Below are 15,974 nucleotides of genomic sequence, written 5' to 3'. Positions count from 1 at the left end.
TAATGTTTCGTGTTCTCGACATGGAATAATACTCGGTCCGAGTTACGTTCCTTTATTTAATGTTGTTTGGTAACAAACCTGACGGACTGGGTTTATATTTTCACTCCTTGCATTACACTAAGTTCTATATTTAACAGTTATATTAATGCTTTGAACGAAAATAATACCTAGAACAACATCCAACACATGTTCACACCACTCTTGTCACACACATACACGTGAAAACGCACAAACAAAGCTAAGTTTTAACTTCCAAGTGAATGTCCAAATGACAGTAAACGGAGAAGCATGATGTGCGAAACATGTGATATTTCACAGAAAGAATGAGTCTATTTTTGACATACGTGGTTTCTATTAATAGAGAATGAGACAATTATCAGAAATTAAAATGCATTTGCTTTTTCATGTGCTGAGGAAGGAAACAGACTGACTGGAAAAAATAAAATGTAGTGCTATTGATAGTGTGTTGGTTAGCGTGCAGAACTTTCATCAGCGAGGCCTGGGTTCTATCCCCACCATGGGCAAGCTTTTTTTATTATTCGCTTGCAGTGAACAAATTTATTATATTGTTTTCTAGGCATCTTAACGAAAGGATACACATCAAATTTAATATTTTAATCTGTCCTTTCATTCTTCTAATAGGTTCTATATCACAAGGGATATAGAGATTCTCTATCTTGACGAAGGATATTTTCTCAACAGTTCCGTAGCTACGATTCTCCAGTCCCTTCCACCCACTTATTTATTTACTTTCTTCATATCTACTCACGAAATACCATGAATCTAACGAAAACACACAGATATAGTTAGAACAAGAAACACACCTCGCATCGAAAGTTCCAGGTTTGAGTTGTGGATTTATTGCGAGGGTGGATTATTCCTGTGTGTCTGTTTTTCATCTTCGTCTAAAAAACATTCCTCACTATTCCCGTGATTAACTTAGGGAGAGACCAAATCTACTCAAATAACAAAAGTACAGAAAACGCAAGACAAACCTGGCTACGCATGTTACACCTTGGGAATTAGCAATCTGAAAATAAACTTTCGTTTTGGTGGACTACTTTCAAAATCGTTTCATGTTGTCTCGTTTGGAGTGTTGGCTAGAGTGTCGGACATGCGTGCGGACAACCTGAGTTCGAGCCCAGCAGAAGGTAACTTTTTTTGTCAAATTTCATCCAACCTTATTTATAAAAATTGAGGTTTCTTCAAAGCCTTTTGAATTACATGCCACTTCGTATGTTACTCATATGAAAGCAGCAAAGATGAACATTTCTTGTTCCGAAGCGACGATGTATTTGTGTATAAGTTAAAAAACACAGTTATTTATTAGTGAAAAGCATGCAGCCACGTTATAATTGAGATCATAGTTGTCAGTGCTAATATGGCAATAGCTACATTATGTCAACACACCAACTTAACGTTCCCCGTAAAATGATTACCTTTCCACGTTTCAAAATCGTGAGTGCTGTCTGAAGTATAAATACTTTGGTACTTGCGTTTGCATGTTGGAATCCAAAGTAATACGATTTTCTTTCCCAGCAAATGACATTGATACCATTAATAACTGTTTTTGCAATGTGATATTGATATCATACAGGGTATTAATTTTAACTTGACATATGAAAATAGCGGGAGTGATATGCATGTGAGGAAAATTTGGTCCAAACAAACCATGATCCTTGTCGGGGGGGAAAGTTAATGGTGTACAAATGAGCCCCCGCACAGGGCCCCCCTGGGGGGCAGGGGGGGGCACGTTGTGTTTTTCAAATAGGAACCCCCGAATTTTGTTTCATTTTGGGATTCGCAGAGTCAAAATAAATAATAATTATGCTTGACATGGGTGCAACAACATGCGAAATAAAAAAGATATGGCCATGTGTGTTTGGAAACACGTAAATGTCGTGCATGGAAAAACGGTAACAGGCCCCCACGAAAATACGAAGAATGCCGTGTGCAGAGGAAAATTTCATTGCTGTCGATGGTGTCATTGAAGAGTGGAAGAAGTACCAAAAGAAGAGTGCGGAGGGGATAGGGGGAGGGGGCATCATGCAACGAACAAAGTGGAAATACATCTGCTGGATTAATGCAGATGGCATGGAGATGAGGGAAACACAAAAACGTATTCAGGGATGCCAGAAAAGTGTAGGAGATGGGAAGGATGGAATGCAAATACTATTACCCTCTCACCTGTGGGTGCTTGTTTCAAGTGAGTCTCCTTGCCTTTCACGTGTGGGGTGCTTGTTTCACGTGAGTCCCCTTGACTCTCACCTGTGGGGTGCTTGTTTCACGTGAGTCCCCTTGCCTCTCACCTGTGGGGGTGGGGTGGTGCGTGGGCATACATGCCTTACCCAAGCAAATGCTCGAAATCGTGACCATGAACGTCGATGCATTTATTTATTCTTGCAGGAAATGACTGTTCACAATGCAAAAGTGTGGCGGCATCAATTTGTGTGCAAGCATTTCGTATTCGTTGCATCATGTCGTTGCGCGTTGTGGGTACAGTTTGATACACCATTCCTTTAAGAAAACCCCACAAAAAGAAATCTGGCGCAGTAAGGTCTGGTGATCCAGCCGGCCAATTGACAGGACCACGTCGTCCGATCCAGCGATGATGGAACTTGCGCGTTAATACTTCCCGAGCTATGGCAGCATAATGCGCCGGACAACCATCATGCTGATACCACATGGCATGTCGCTGTGCAAGGCTTAGATCCTCCAGCAATATCGGTAGTTCGTCCTGCAAGAAATTGCGATACATTCAATCTTCCGTCAATGAAAAACGGACCAATAAGTTTGTCACCCATGATGCCACACCATACGTTCACTGACCACGGGCGTTGATGTTCAACTTATCGCAACCAGTGTGGGTTGTCGGCACTCCAGTAGTGCATGTTGTGCCAGTTAACCTGGCCATGGTTTGTGAATGTTGCTTCGTCGGAGAACAGAACGTCCCGAAAGAATGCTGGATTTCAATGTATTTGTCCACGTGCCCATTCACAAAACACCATCCGTGCAGGGAAATCATCACCATGAAGTTCCTGGTGCAGGGACACATGGTACGGGTGAAACGTGTGCCTCTTGAGTATGTTCCAAACACTGACATGGGACATCCCACTCTGGCGAACTATGTTACGCGTGCTGGAATGGGGATCATACGCCACTGCAGCTAATACAACGATTTCATTATTTTCCCCAGTGACAGTTCTTCGACGCCGTCTTTGTTGCGGACACACGCTTCCTACTGTTGCAAATTGCTTGACAACCCTGGCGAAAGTCGACCGCGAACGCACTCTGTTCGGATAGCGTCCGGCATATTCGGTAACAGCATTGTTCACATTCCGTCGACATTCACCATACATGAATATCATTTCAATTCTGTCTTCCACAGATACACGCTCCATCGTCCTAGGTATACCTGCACTTTTACCCTGCACTCACTTCGAACACGGGCACGTCAACTAACCTTCTGAAGCACTCACGCCCAATAACCACCTATTTCCCCAAGCAAACACGGGCAAAGAGAGCTGACTTCAGCGCAAGGTCAAATGGCCTAGTTTGTACCTTACGAGTGGCTGGCATCTGATAACACAGCTGATCCGACAACGTCGGTGGCGATAACATACTCTTCGCCTGAGTTCTGGAAACACGACTTACATCCCCTACCCCTTCACTTTTCTGCCATAGGCACAGTTCGTTATTTTGTTTCCCTCATATCCTTGGCATCTGCATTAATCCAGCAGATGTATTTCCACTTTGTTCGTTGCATGATGCCCCCTCCCCCTATCCCCTCCGCACTCTTCTTTTGGTACTTCTTCCACTCTTCAATGACACCATCGACAGCAATGAAATTTTCCTCTGCACACGGCATTCTTCGTATTTTCGTGGGGGCCTGTTACCGTTTTTCCATGCACGACATTTACGTGTTTCCAAACATACACATGGCCATATCTTTTTTATTTCGCATGTTGTTGCACCCATGTCAAGCATAATTATTATTTATTTTGACTCCGCGAATCCCAAAATGAAACAAAATTCGGGGGTTCCTATTTGAAAAACACAACGTGCCCCCCCTGCCCCCCAGGGGGGCCCTGTGCGGGGGCTCATTTGTACGCCATTAACTTTCCCCCCCGACAAGGATCATGGTTTGTTTGGACCAAATTTTCCTCACATGCATATCACTCCCGCTATTTTCATATGTCAAGTTAAAATTAACACCCTGTATATTGAAAGATTAAAAATGGAGAATTTCTCTTAAACCAACTTATAAATACTACTGATGTGAAGCGTAAGATGACGATCAGAAAGCCTGAATGTTGCATTGAAAACTGCAGAGAACCATGACTGGCTTATGAACAGCGAAAAGTTTTTCTATGCTTCAATGGGATTTTAGATATTACTATAAATAAACAAGGGAGAAGAACACAGGTTGGTTTGATGAACTAATTTGTAAACAATAAGTTTTAATTAAAGAAACAAAATACGTTCACGATTTAATATGTCATTCAATTTCAGGCACATTCCACCAACTGAAAGAGTATTTTCAAAATTAATAATATTTGGATAATCGACAAATCCAAACTTGACGTTGAGCCCGTAAAGCACTTGATAATTACAGAAATATACATAATTTAACTTAAGCATGCCCTTAATTTTGTGTCTTGATTGTGGAAATAATGTGTTGCAACGAGCAGTAGTATGTTTTAGAGTGTGTTTATAATCTATTGTGTACTGCATGAGAATACTGAAGTCATTCTTAGTTTCCTAATCAAATAAAAATTATTTATTGTAATCTTTAAAAAGGAAAGCCTTTGTTTCTTTGCAGCTGTTAATGATAGAAATTCAATTGCAAACAAGTTACCAAATTAACAAATATTTCTCTTACATATTTGTGCTATGTGCTCGTATGCTTTATACAGGATGAGGAAGGAAACAGATTGTTCTTGGGTAACCTGTCCTGCTTTTGTCAGAAAACCTGATCAGCATACTGAACCAAGCCATCATACGAGATACGACTAGGGTTACCAAACGTCCTGTTTTTTCCGGACATGTCCTACATTTTAACCTTTTGTCCGGCGTCCAGGAGGAATTTTAAAAATATCATAAATGTCCTACATTTTGAGCGTCAGATAATATTAATTAGGAAAATACGTGTTTCAGTTGAACAAAGAGAATCATGCATGTTACAAAACAAGTCTATAGACTGCGCTCCCAAACTCAACAGTGAAATTATTTTGAATCTGAGATTGCCCAAAAATAAAAGAAAAGTTTGTCCTGCTAGAACAAAACCGGAAGCAATTTATGAACAATTTTTTGGGTCTACGTTCTGATGATGTCGCTATTCAGTGCCTGATCAAAATTTATTGGCTTGGGGTTTATACTGATGTAGCAAGGTGTTTCTCATTCTTATTCAGTAGAAATATTTTTTTTCATAAAGTCTGTAAAAAGTTAAGTGCTGGTTCAGTGTAATTTGAAAGAGTTTGACTGCTCAGTATCTCATAAATACGTGACCTCAAATTTTGAGAAAATTTGGCTCCTCTGAGAAGTACCATTTAAAACATGTAGCAAGAAGTGTATTGTTTAGTATTGATTACAAGTTTAGAAATTTTGCATTTAAGGATTCATTATGAAATCATATTATTTTAAAACTGAAAAGTGTCAAATTACTTTCTAACGTGTTATAGAAATGTGTATTATTTATTGCGAATGTTTTGTGTCCTACATTTTGACCTAAAGTCCTACATTTTGACCTAAAGTCCTACATTTTGGGACATTATGTCCTACTTTTCCCTTGTAGCGATCTGGTAACCCTAGATACGACTTCAATAATAAGATCCGTTTCTATGGCCAACTAACTCCAAAAAGGGTAATAAAATTGTCAGTGTGAGGAGACTGAGAAATAAATGCCTCCCATATTACATTATACTCTGTATGCCTAGTGTGGTTTGCCTGTCCCTAAGGAATAAGCTGAAGACAAACCTCTGTCGATTGTAACGCGTGTAAAGTCTGTTCCAGCTTACAAATCACATGAAATACCTTCGCTCGCTTCAGTGTGCTGCACAAGGTCATGTTCGACTGATAACCAGACACCACGTGACTCCGCGGCCAACCGACAGCACCCCAGAGAACATTCTGTAACTTTGCGAGGTTCCTTCGCATCCTTTATAAAGCGCATGCATGAAGTCCAGGCACATTTTACATAACTGGGTAACTAGCAGTGAGTTTGGATTCTGGATATTTTTTGAACTTGGAGAAAAGTAATGATGTGCAGAAAAAACATTTTTTTCTGTATGTTTTGATTGTGTGCTCAAATGTTGCAGTAAACATATCTCCTTGACACACAACAACAATTACATTAGTCAGTCACTCCCGAGAAAAAAGCGCTTCAATGTTTAGAAACTTAGCAAGCGGTACTCACAAGACGAATATATTGTCCGTCTGTCAGAAGGCCCGGTGGTGTGGTGGTAGCGTGTTAGTTTGACACGCAGAAGGTACTTGGTTCGATTCCATTTGATTGCCTCCAATTTTTTCTTAACTCAAGCAACTAATTATTTCATTTTATTTATTGCACACATTCTTATTTTATTTGCTGTGCGAATTGTTAAATTTCAAATTGAATTTTATTTTCCAAACTTTTACGATAATTACTTGCGAATAGAATTATATTTATTCCTAGTTCATTTTCTCGAAACAAATGTATACTTTTCACCAGGTATAACATTTTTTAAATAAAAAACGTGGACAATTTAATATGTAAATGTTTGTAAAATGATGAGAAATTTGGAAAACTATCTTAAAAAAATATTTCCATAAATAAAATTGAAAACGGTAAAATAGAGATTTCCACCAAAAATTAAGTAAAAATATATTTCACCTTTATTTCTATAAATTATTAAATAAAATGCACACATTTGTTGCTCAAGTTATTAAAATAAAATTGGGCAGTAGAACGGGAATCGAACCCATAACCTTCGGGACGTGATACTTATTCACTACTATGGGGCTACCTGTCCACTTTAAAGTCATACAATAGCATCTCCTCATCAAGGCACTTGGAAAGCATTGAAACCTTCAAGCGCTTTTCCTCGGATTTTTTCTTCTTTTAAGTCCACTTTATGCACAGTAAGAAAGCTTATACCGGATTGGACCTACAGTTTAAAGTGGGATCCCAACCACTCGCGTATAAACCGGGTATCAAACTTTTCCTTGGAAATTGCTGGCTAACGTGCGATATTATCAATACTCTTTTCGGGCATGGATGTTTGTGTTTGTCCCAATGAGAATAAAGAGAACATAGAGAAAATTGACATGTATGACAACTGAGAAAAATGTGAAGAACTGGGGATACTGACGAGTAGGTGTATTCCTTTAATTCATTAATAAAAAAAAAACTACAGGGTACTCTACCACTATACAAAGTCCCGTCCCAAACCGTAGCCTCTCCTTCTTAGATGGAATCAACAGATATTCGCAGTTTGTGACTTGTGTGCTTTTTCCTAAGAAACTTAGATATTTTAGATTAGTTTACAATTTTATTTCATCACTAATTCTTCTCTCTTGTTTATTTATATTAATAACTAAATTCCTACTATAGTAAAAAAATAATTTCACTATTCATAAGTCATGCATTATAAACTGTTAAAAAAAATGCATTGTTTTCTGCAGTTTTGTGTAGTAAGTGCAGTTTATGTAATTACATTAAACGTGACAGATCAACTACAGATCAATTTTTTCACATCAGATAGGCACTTGAGAAAAAGTGGGAATATAATCAAAATGTCCATCAGCTATTCATTGATTTCAAAAAAGCATATGATTCGGTCAAAAGAGATAAATTATATAATATATTAGTCGAGTTTGGAATACCTAAGAAGCTTGTTAATATGATAAAAGTATGCACCAGTGAAACAGGAATTAAAATTCGTGTGGGTATTATCGGTCTCTGACAAATTTACAATTCATGATGGAAGGAGATGCATTATCTCCATTGCTCTTTAATTTTGCCTTAAAATATGCTGTTAGGAAGGTAAAATAAACTAACGAAGGACTAAATTAAATTGTGTGACTCAGTTGTTAGCATATGCAGATGATGTAGACTTATTAGGGGATGATATAAATACAATTAAGAATAATGCTAAAATATTTTTTCAAAACTGCTAAAGAGATAGGTTTGGAACTTAACAAAGAGAAAACTAAATATATGCTCACAAGCGGAAACCAAGTGTTAGATAATAATCAAAATCTAATTATTGATAACAACCACAACCACCAGTCTCCAAATTCAAATACTTAGGAGTAATATTAACAAGTGAAAATTATATTAAAGAGGAAATAAAAAGTAAGCTTAATTCAGGAAATGCATGTTTCTTTTCTCTTCATAAACTTTTGTATCCTCGTTTTTATATCTAAGAAACTAAAAGTTAAAATATACAAAACAGTAATTTTGCCTGTAGTATTATATGGGTGTGAAACTTGGTCCCTTACATTGAAAGAGGAACATAAATTGAGAGTATTTGAAAATAAGATCCTTAGGAAAATCTTTGGACCTAAAAGGGATGAGGAGACAGGTGAGTGGAGAAGGTTACATAATTTGTATTCATGTCCAGATATTATTAAATATTAGAATAATGAAATAAAGAAGACTTAGGTGGGCAGGCTATGTGGCACAAATGGGAGGAATGAGGAGTTTACAGGATTCTTGTTGGGACACCTGATGGTAAGAGACCTCTAGGAAGGCCAAGACGAAGATGGAGGGACTACGTTCAGTTGGACCTAAAGGAAATTTGTAGGGATGGAAAAGAGTATATATATATATATATATATATATTGCTCAGGATAGGGACAGATGGAAAGCCTGTGTTGCTGCAGCCATGAACCTTCGGGTTTAAAAAGCCTAGAGAGTTAGATAGTTAGTTAAGCCCCGCGACAGGTTAAGTTTGCAGCAGGTTTTATGTATCAATCCACTCGAGAACAGCACTCAGCATCCCCGTGCCAGTCTCGCCCTTACCACCGAGCTGTTCATATCACAGACAGTGAGAAAATCTGCAGTATTGCAGCGGAACTATATTCTGCGTGCACGTTTGGGTCTATGTATGCGAAAATTTGCTGCAAAGTTAATCTGTCGCAGGGCTTAATCCTCTGCAGTTTTGAATGCAACATTCAGGCTTTCTGATCGTGCATCTTACATCAGGATATGATTATTTATAAGTTGGTTTAAACGAAATTCTCCATTTTTAGTATTTTAATATATGATATCAGTATCACATTGCAAAAACCGTTATTAATGGTTTCATTGTCATTTTCTGGGAATAATAAAAAAATCGTATTACTTTTCATCTTTGCTGCTTTCAGATTGCCAAAATACGAAGTGGCATGTAATTCAAAAGGTTTTAAAGAAATCTGAGTTTTATAAATAAGGTTGGATGAAATTTGACAAAAAAAAAAGTTACCTTCTGCTGGGCTCGAACCCAGGTTGTCCGCACGCAAGTCCGACACACTAGCCAATGCTCCAAACGAGACAACACGAAACGATTTTGAAAGTAGTCCACCAAAACGAAAGTTTATTTTCAGATTGCTAATTCCCAAAGTGTAACATGCGTAGCCAGGTGTGTCTTGCGTTTTCTGTACTTTTGTTATTTGAGTAGCTTTGGTCTCTCTCTAAGTTAATCACGGGAATAGTGAGGAATGTTTTTTAGACGAAGATGAAAAACAGACACACAGGAATAATCCACCCTCGCAATAAATCCAGAACTCAAACCTGGAACCTTTGATGCGAGGTGTGTTTCTTGTTCTAACTATATCTGTGTGTTTTCGTTAGATTCATGGTATTTCGTGAGTTGATATGAATGAAGTAAATAAATAAGACAAGTGGGTGGAAGGGACTGGAGAATCGTAGCTACGGAACTATTGAGAAAATATCCTTCGTCAAGATAGAGAATCTCTATATCCCTTGTGATATAGAACCTATTAGAAGAATGAAAGGACAGATTAAAATATTAAATTTGATGTGTATCCTTTCGTTAAGATGCCTAGAAAACAATATAATAAATTTGTTCACTGCAAGCGAATAATAAAAAAAGCTTGCCCATGGTGGGGATAGAACCCAGGCCTCGCTGATGAAAGTTCTGCACGCTAACCAACACACTATCAATAGCACTACATTTTATTTTTTCCAGTCAGTCTGTTTCCTTCCTCACTAACTAACTAACTAACTCTCTAGCCTTCTTAAACCCGAAGGTTCATGGCTGCAGCAACACAGGCCTTCCATCTGTCCCTATCTTGAGCAAGATCTATATACTCTTTTCCATCCCTACTGATTTCCCTTAGGTCCATCTCAACGTTGTCCCTCCATCTTCGTCTTGGCCTTCCTACAGGTCTCTTACCATCAGGTTTCCCAACAAGAATCCTGTAAACTCCTCTTTCCTCTCCCATTCGTGCCACATGGCCTGCCCACCTAAGTCTTCTTGATTTAATTATTCTAATAATATCTGGACATGAATACAAATTATGTAGTTCTAAATTATGTAACCTTCTCCACTCACCTGTCTCCTCATCCCTTTTAGGTCCAAAGATTTTCCTAAGGATCTTATTTTCAAATACTCTCAATTTATGTTCCTCTTTCAATGTAAGGGACCAAGTTTCACATCCATATAATACTACAGGCAAAATTACTGTTTTGTATATTTTAACTTTTAGTTTCTTAGATATTAAACGAGAAGACAAAAGTTTATGAAGAGAGAAGTAACATGCATTTCCTGAATTAAGCCTACTTTTTATTTCCTCTTTAATATAATTTTCATTTGTTAATATTACTCCTAAGTATTTGAATTTGGAAACTGGTTCAAATGAGTTGTTATCAATAATTAGATTTTGATTATTACCTAACACTTGGTTTCGGCCTGTAAGCATATATTTAGTTTTCTCTTTGTTAACTTCCAAACCTATCTCTTTAGCAGTTTTGAAAAATATTTTAGCATTGTTCTTAATTGTATTCACATCATCCCCCAGTAAGTCTACATCATCTGCATATGCTAACAACTGAGTCACACCATTTAATTTTAGCCCTTCTTTAGTTTCTTTTACCTTCCTAACAGCATATTCTAAGGCAAAATTAAAGAGCAATGGAGATAATGCATCTCCTTGTTTTAACCCATCATGAATTGTAAATTTGTCAGACATATTAATACCCACACGAATTTTACTTTCTGTTTCACTGGTGCATACTTTTATCATACTAACAAGCTTCTTAGGTATTCCAAACTCGACTAATATATTATATAGTTTATCTCTTTTGACCGAATCATATGCTTTTTTGAAATCAATGTATAGCTGATGGACATTTTGATTATATTCCCACTTTTTTTCAAGTGTCTGTCTGATGTGAAAAATTTGATCTGTAGTTGATCTGTTACGTTTAAATCCACATTGATAATCACCTATAATTTCATTAGCATATGGGGTTAGTCTTGTTAAAAGAATGTTAGATAATATTTTATATGTTGTTGAGAGTAGAGAAATTCCACGGTAATTATTGCATTTCATTTTATCACCTTTTTTAAACACAGGAACAATTATGGATTCTTTCCACTGTTGAGGGATTTCTCCTTTATTCCATATTAAACAAATTAATTTATGAATTTGACATATTAATGAATTTCCACCATATTTAATTAACTCAGCTGGTATTAAATCAATGCCAGGTGCTTTGTTATTCTTTAGCCTTTTAATAGCATCTTTAACTTCAGTCAAGTTAGGTTCTGGAACTAAAGGTTCTGCTGTGTGTACTTCATTTACTTCTGATTTATCTCCTACATGGACATTTAAAAGGTCATTAAAGTAGTTCTTCCATCTATTTAGAATATCACTTGGGTCAGCTAGAAAATCACCGTCTTTATCTTTTATCAAGTTTACTTTAGGTTGCCACCCCTTTCTAAACTCCTTTACACCTTTATATAAATCTCTGATATTTTTATTTTTGCTGTTTGTTTCAATTTCGTTAATTTTGGTTTTCAAGTAATCTCTTTTTTTACTTCTAAACGTGCGGTTAACTTCTCGCTTTATTCTATTATAATTGTTTAGATTTGTATCATCAGAGTTATTTAACCACCTAAGTCTAGCCTGATTTCTTATTTCTATTAGATTATGGCATTCATTATCAAACCATGGCTTACTTTTTCTCGGTTTATGGTATCCTATACTTTCTTTAGCTGCTGATTCTATTGCATTACGTATGTGCTCCCAATTCTTATTTACATCTGTTTCATTTATATTTTCATCATCATTTAAATCCTGCAAAACATCAAATCTATTTGACAGTTTAATTTGGTAATCTTTCTTAATTCTTTCATCAGTAAACTTTCCTGTATCAAATTTTAGAACTTTTAGATTTTGTTGCTTATGATTTATCACTGAGAGTCTTTCTCTTAATTTAGCAATTACTAAATAATGGTCACTGGCACAGTCAGCACCTCTATGTGTACGAACGTCAATTATACTAGTATGCCTTCTCTTATCAATGAGAATATGATCTATCTGATTATGAGTTTTACCATCTGGAGAAGACCAGGTATATTTATGGATATCTTTATGTTTAAAAGTGGTACTTTTCACAATTAAATTCTTTGAGGTTGCAAAAGTAATCAATCTTATACCATTATCATTACTTAATTCATGAAGACTTTCTTTACCAATCGTGGGTTTAAATGTCTCTTCTTTGCCAATTTGCACATGAAAAAGCAAATGCATTTTAATTTCTGATAATTGTCTCATTCTCTATTAATAGAAACCACGTATGTCAAAAATAGACTCATTCTTTCTTTGAAATATCACATGTTTCGCACATCATGCTTCTCCGTTTACTGTCATTTGGACATTCACTTGGAAGTTAAAACTTAGCTTTGTTTGTGCGTTCTCACGTGCATGTGTGTGACAAGAGTGGTGTGAACGTGTGTTGGATGTTGTTCTAGGTATTATTTTCGTTCAAAGCATTAATATAACTGTTAAATATAGAACTTAGTGTAATGCAAGGAGTGAAAATATAAACCCAGTCCGTCAGGTTTGTTACCAAACAACATTAAATAAAGGAACGTAACTCGGACCGAGTATTATTCCATGTCGAGAACACGAAACATTACTTCCGACAATCTTCATCTCGTATTTCTCATTGGCATCACTGCTCAATTTACAGAAATGTATACCCGTGACTGGTATACAAGCCGCAGAATTACAATGTTGTTTGGGTTGTCTAGTCACAAGGTGCTTGGTGGTCAGACATGGATGGCTTGCTCGAGTGCTTTTTCAATAGGGTCGTTACAACGCAGAAGTGTCCAAGACTGTACATTCCATAAATATTGATAATATCTCCGAAGATTGTGTTAAGAAAATTAGTGGTGATATGCCACGGTTCTGCAGCAAACTATTTTAAAAATGTGAAAATTGTCACCGAATTCAAGGTAAATTTTTGAAAATAATTTCAGTTGGCGTGAAAAGAGTGACGTATTTGTACTTGCTTTTCCTTCTACTCTATGCACTCTGAAACTAGAGTGTCAGTTTTGAAGGAAGTAGCGAGAGAAATAAAAAAAGCGATAAACTGGAGAACTCCACCAGGAAAATACATTCAAGGAACTCACATTCACAACAAAAATACATTTAAAGGAGGAAGGAGAAGGAAAGACATCAAAACTAATGAATAAATATTTTGTAATGTCTTATTAAAAGTCGTCATATTTAAAGTGATTTGATAGGAAGTCCTTGTTTTCCTGGAGTAAAATATATATTGTGCATATTTTCAAAATGCATTTTAATTATATATTGCACTATTATAATCATCATTATCTTTACCAATATTATTATTATTTAATCTATTTCTGGGAATATATTTCAGTATTCAAGTGTGTTGTTTAGTAGTACTGTTTATTGAAATATTATACTTTTTGTATAAAAAAACTTAAATCAACCTCGTATCAATTCTATGGACCCAAAGTGTCCATTTTTTCCTAAAAATTCTGGTTCATTATGCTTTGCTTTAAAATTTTAATATGTGTGTTACTGAGGTGTGCTCAAATAAGCATGGAATATCTAATTGGCATCCTACCGGATACACTACCCTTTGCCCTTTAGCATGCCTGTAAAACTTCTCAAGACAGGAACATTTCAAGTGCATGCTTTTTATACTAGATGTGAGGAAAGAGGAAAAAATTGTAGCTCAAGTAATTAATTGTCATAGAGATGGTAATTTGAATTTATACATTGTACCTCCCAATTATTAAAGTTTAACAACAACAACATGATTATTTTTTTTTTGTAAAACAATTAGTACATGACATGCCCCTGTGGTTACAACAATAAACAAAAGTGAATGAAAAAATGTAACAGTGGTGCATTCCTACAACCGCAAAATTAGCAATGAAAACACACTGATGATTCTTGGGAAAAAATAATAATATGTGAGGAGAGAAGTGTTGAGGGGAAAGAAATTGTAAAACATGGCAAGTATGAAAAGAGAACAGTTGAGAAGTTCCATCCATATTCTCGCCATGTGCTCAAGGCTCTCTCGGATAAAGGTTAATCAGTTATAGTTGGTAATAGGATATACGCTTTAATGATTTGATTTTCTCTCTTTTGAAAAATATGTCCTACAATTATTTCTAACAATATCTTGTACTAAAACATCAGCCAGCGTTTTCAATGGAAAGATTTATTTCAAACAAAAGTGCTTACACATGAATGTTAATTATTAAAAACACTTCAATGAAATTATGTAGCAGATTTCTTATATTTCAGTTGTTAATTTTGCTTGTTTCTTTTACTTTGGAATTAATAATCATAATAAATGTCCTCAATTATGATGATGATGATAAATGCCATTCAGGGTTGAGCGTTAATTCTTTAAAAAAAAATTTACTTGATGTGTAAAATATATGTAAAAAAAGTAGAATATAAGTAATGTATAAATCATGTAATAAATACATCACTAATAACTCTGGAGTCATTTCATTCCAAAGAACAAAATACATTAACATGAAACAAACTAACAGATACAAAATGTCACTGTGTTGAACAAAGTCATGATTGTTGTACTAAAATAATTCTACCAGCACTCTACATGAAGATTGATAAATAATTTAAAGGTAGACAATAGATATAACAACCTAAGTTACCTTATTCGAACACTTTAAATATAGTAAATAATAATCATATATTTTTCGTGTGTGGTTAACTATTGCACTACTTAAAATTGTCTAATAGATGTGAATATGAGGAAAATTTCAAACATAATATTTTTATAACGACAGCACATAATTTAATTGAATGAATTCTGTTGCCAAATTTAAAACACTATATAAACAGATATTTACTGGTACTACTGGTTGCGTGCCTAACTGGCAACTGACTTACTTAGCTCTATCTGTCAACCAATCGTCTTCGGGGTTGTGTGCTTTGTTAAGTGTCAAGAAACGCAGTTGTGAAGTAAAAGCTGTTGGGGTAACATCACTCTCCCATTACAATGTTGCCCAGTGAACATGTTTTTCTCAGATGTTTCTATTAACTTCTTTGTAAAGTGTTTGGGTGTTTTGTAGACTAATTTCCTGTGCTTTGTGTAATATTGTACAACCTTATTCCAGTAACTGCGCTGATTAGCTCTCTCCCATTTTACAGTACGTTTGGTAACATTCTGTGTATCTGATGCCCATATGTTTCCTCCTCCCAGGAACTTTTGGTGCCTTGTGACATGAAAATGCCTAATGTCAGTTCTAGAGAATTCAACTGATCCTTGATTCATTCTCTCCCAGCCACCAGCTGGAAATGCAAGCAGTATAACATATGCAAATTCAATATAGATTAAAGCAGACAACTAAGATCTTTGTCGTGCTTTAAGAATAAATATCCTTTAATTTATTTATTTTTTAAAATTTTATTCAGTCTGCTCAAAAGTTTGATGCATATGAATCTAGCAGACAGCGAGAATCAGTAATGCC

This window comes from Lepisma saccharinum, chromosome 19 (assembly GCF_977018435.1).
Source record: "Lepisma saccharinum chromosome 19, izLepSacc3.1, whole genome shotgun sequence".
Classification (NCBI taxonomy): Eukaryota; Metazoa; Arthropoda; class Insecta; order Zygentoma; family Lepismatidae; genus Lepisma; species Lepisma saccharinum.
Note: the sequence above shows the minus strand (reverse complement) of the source record.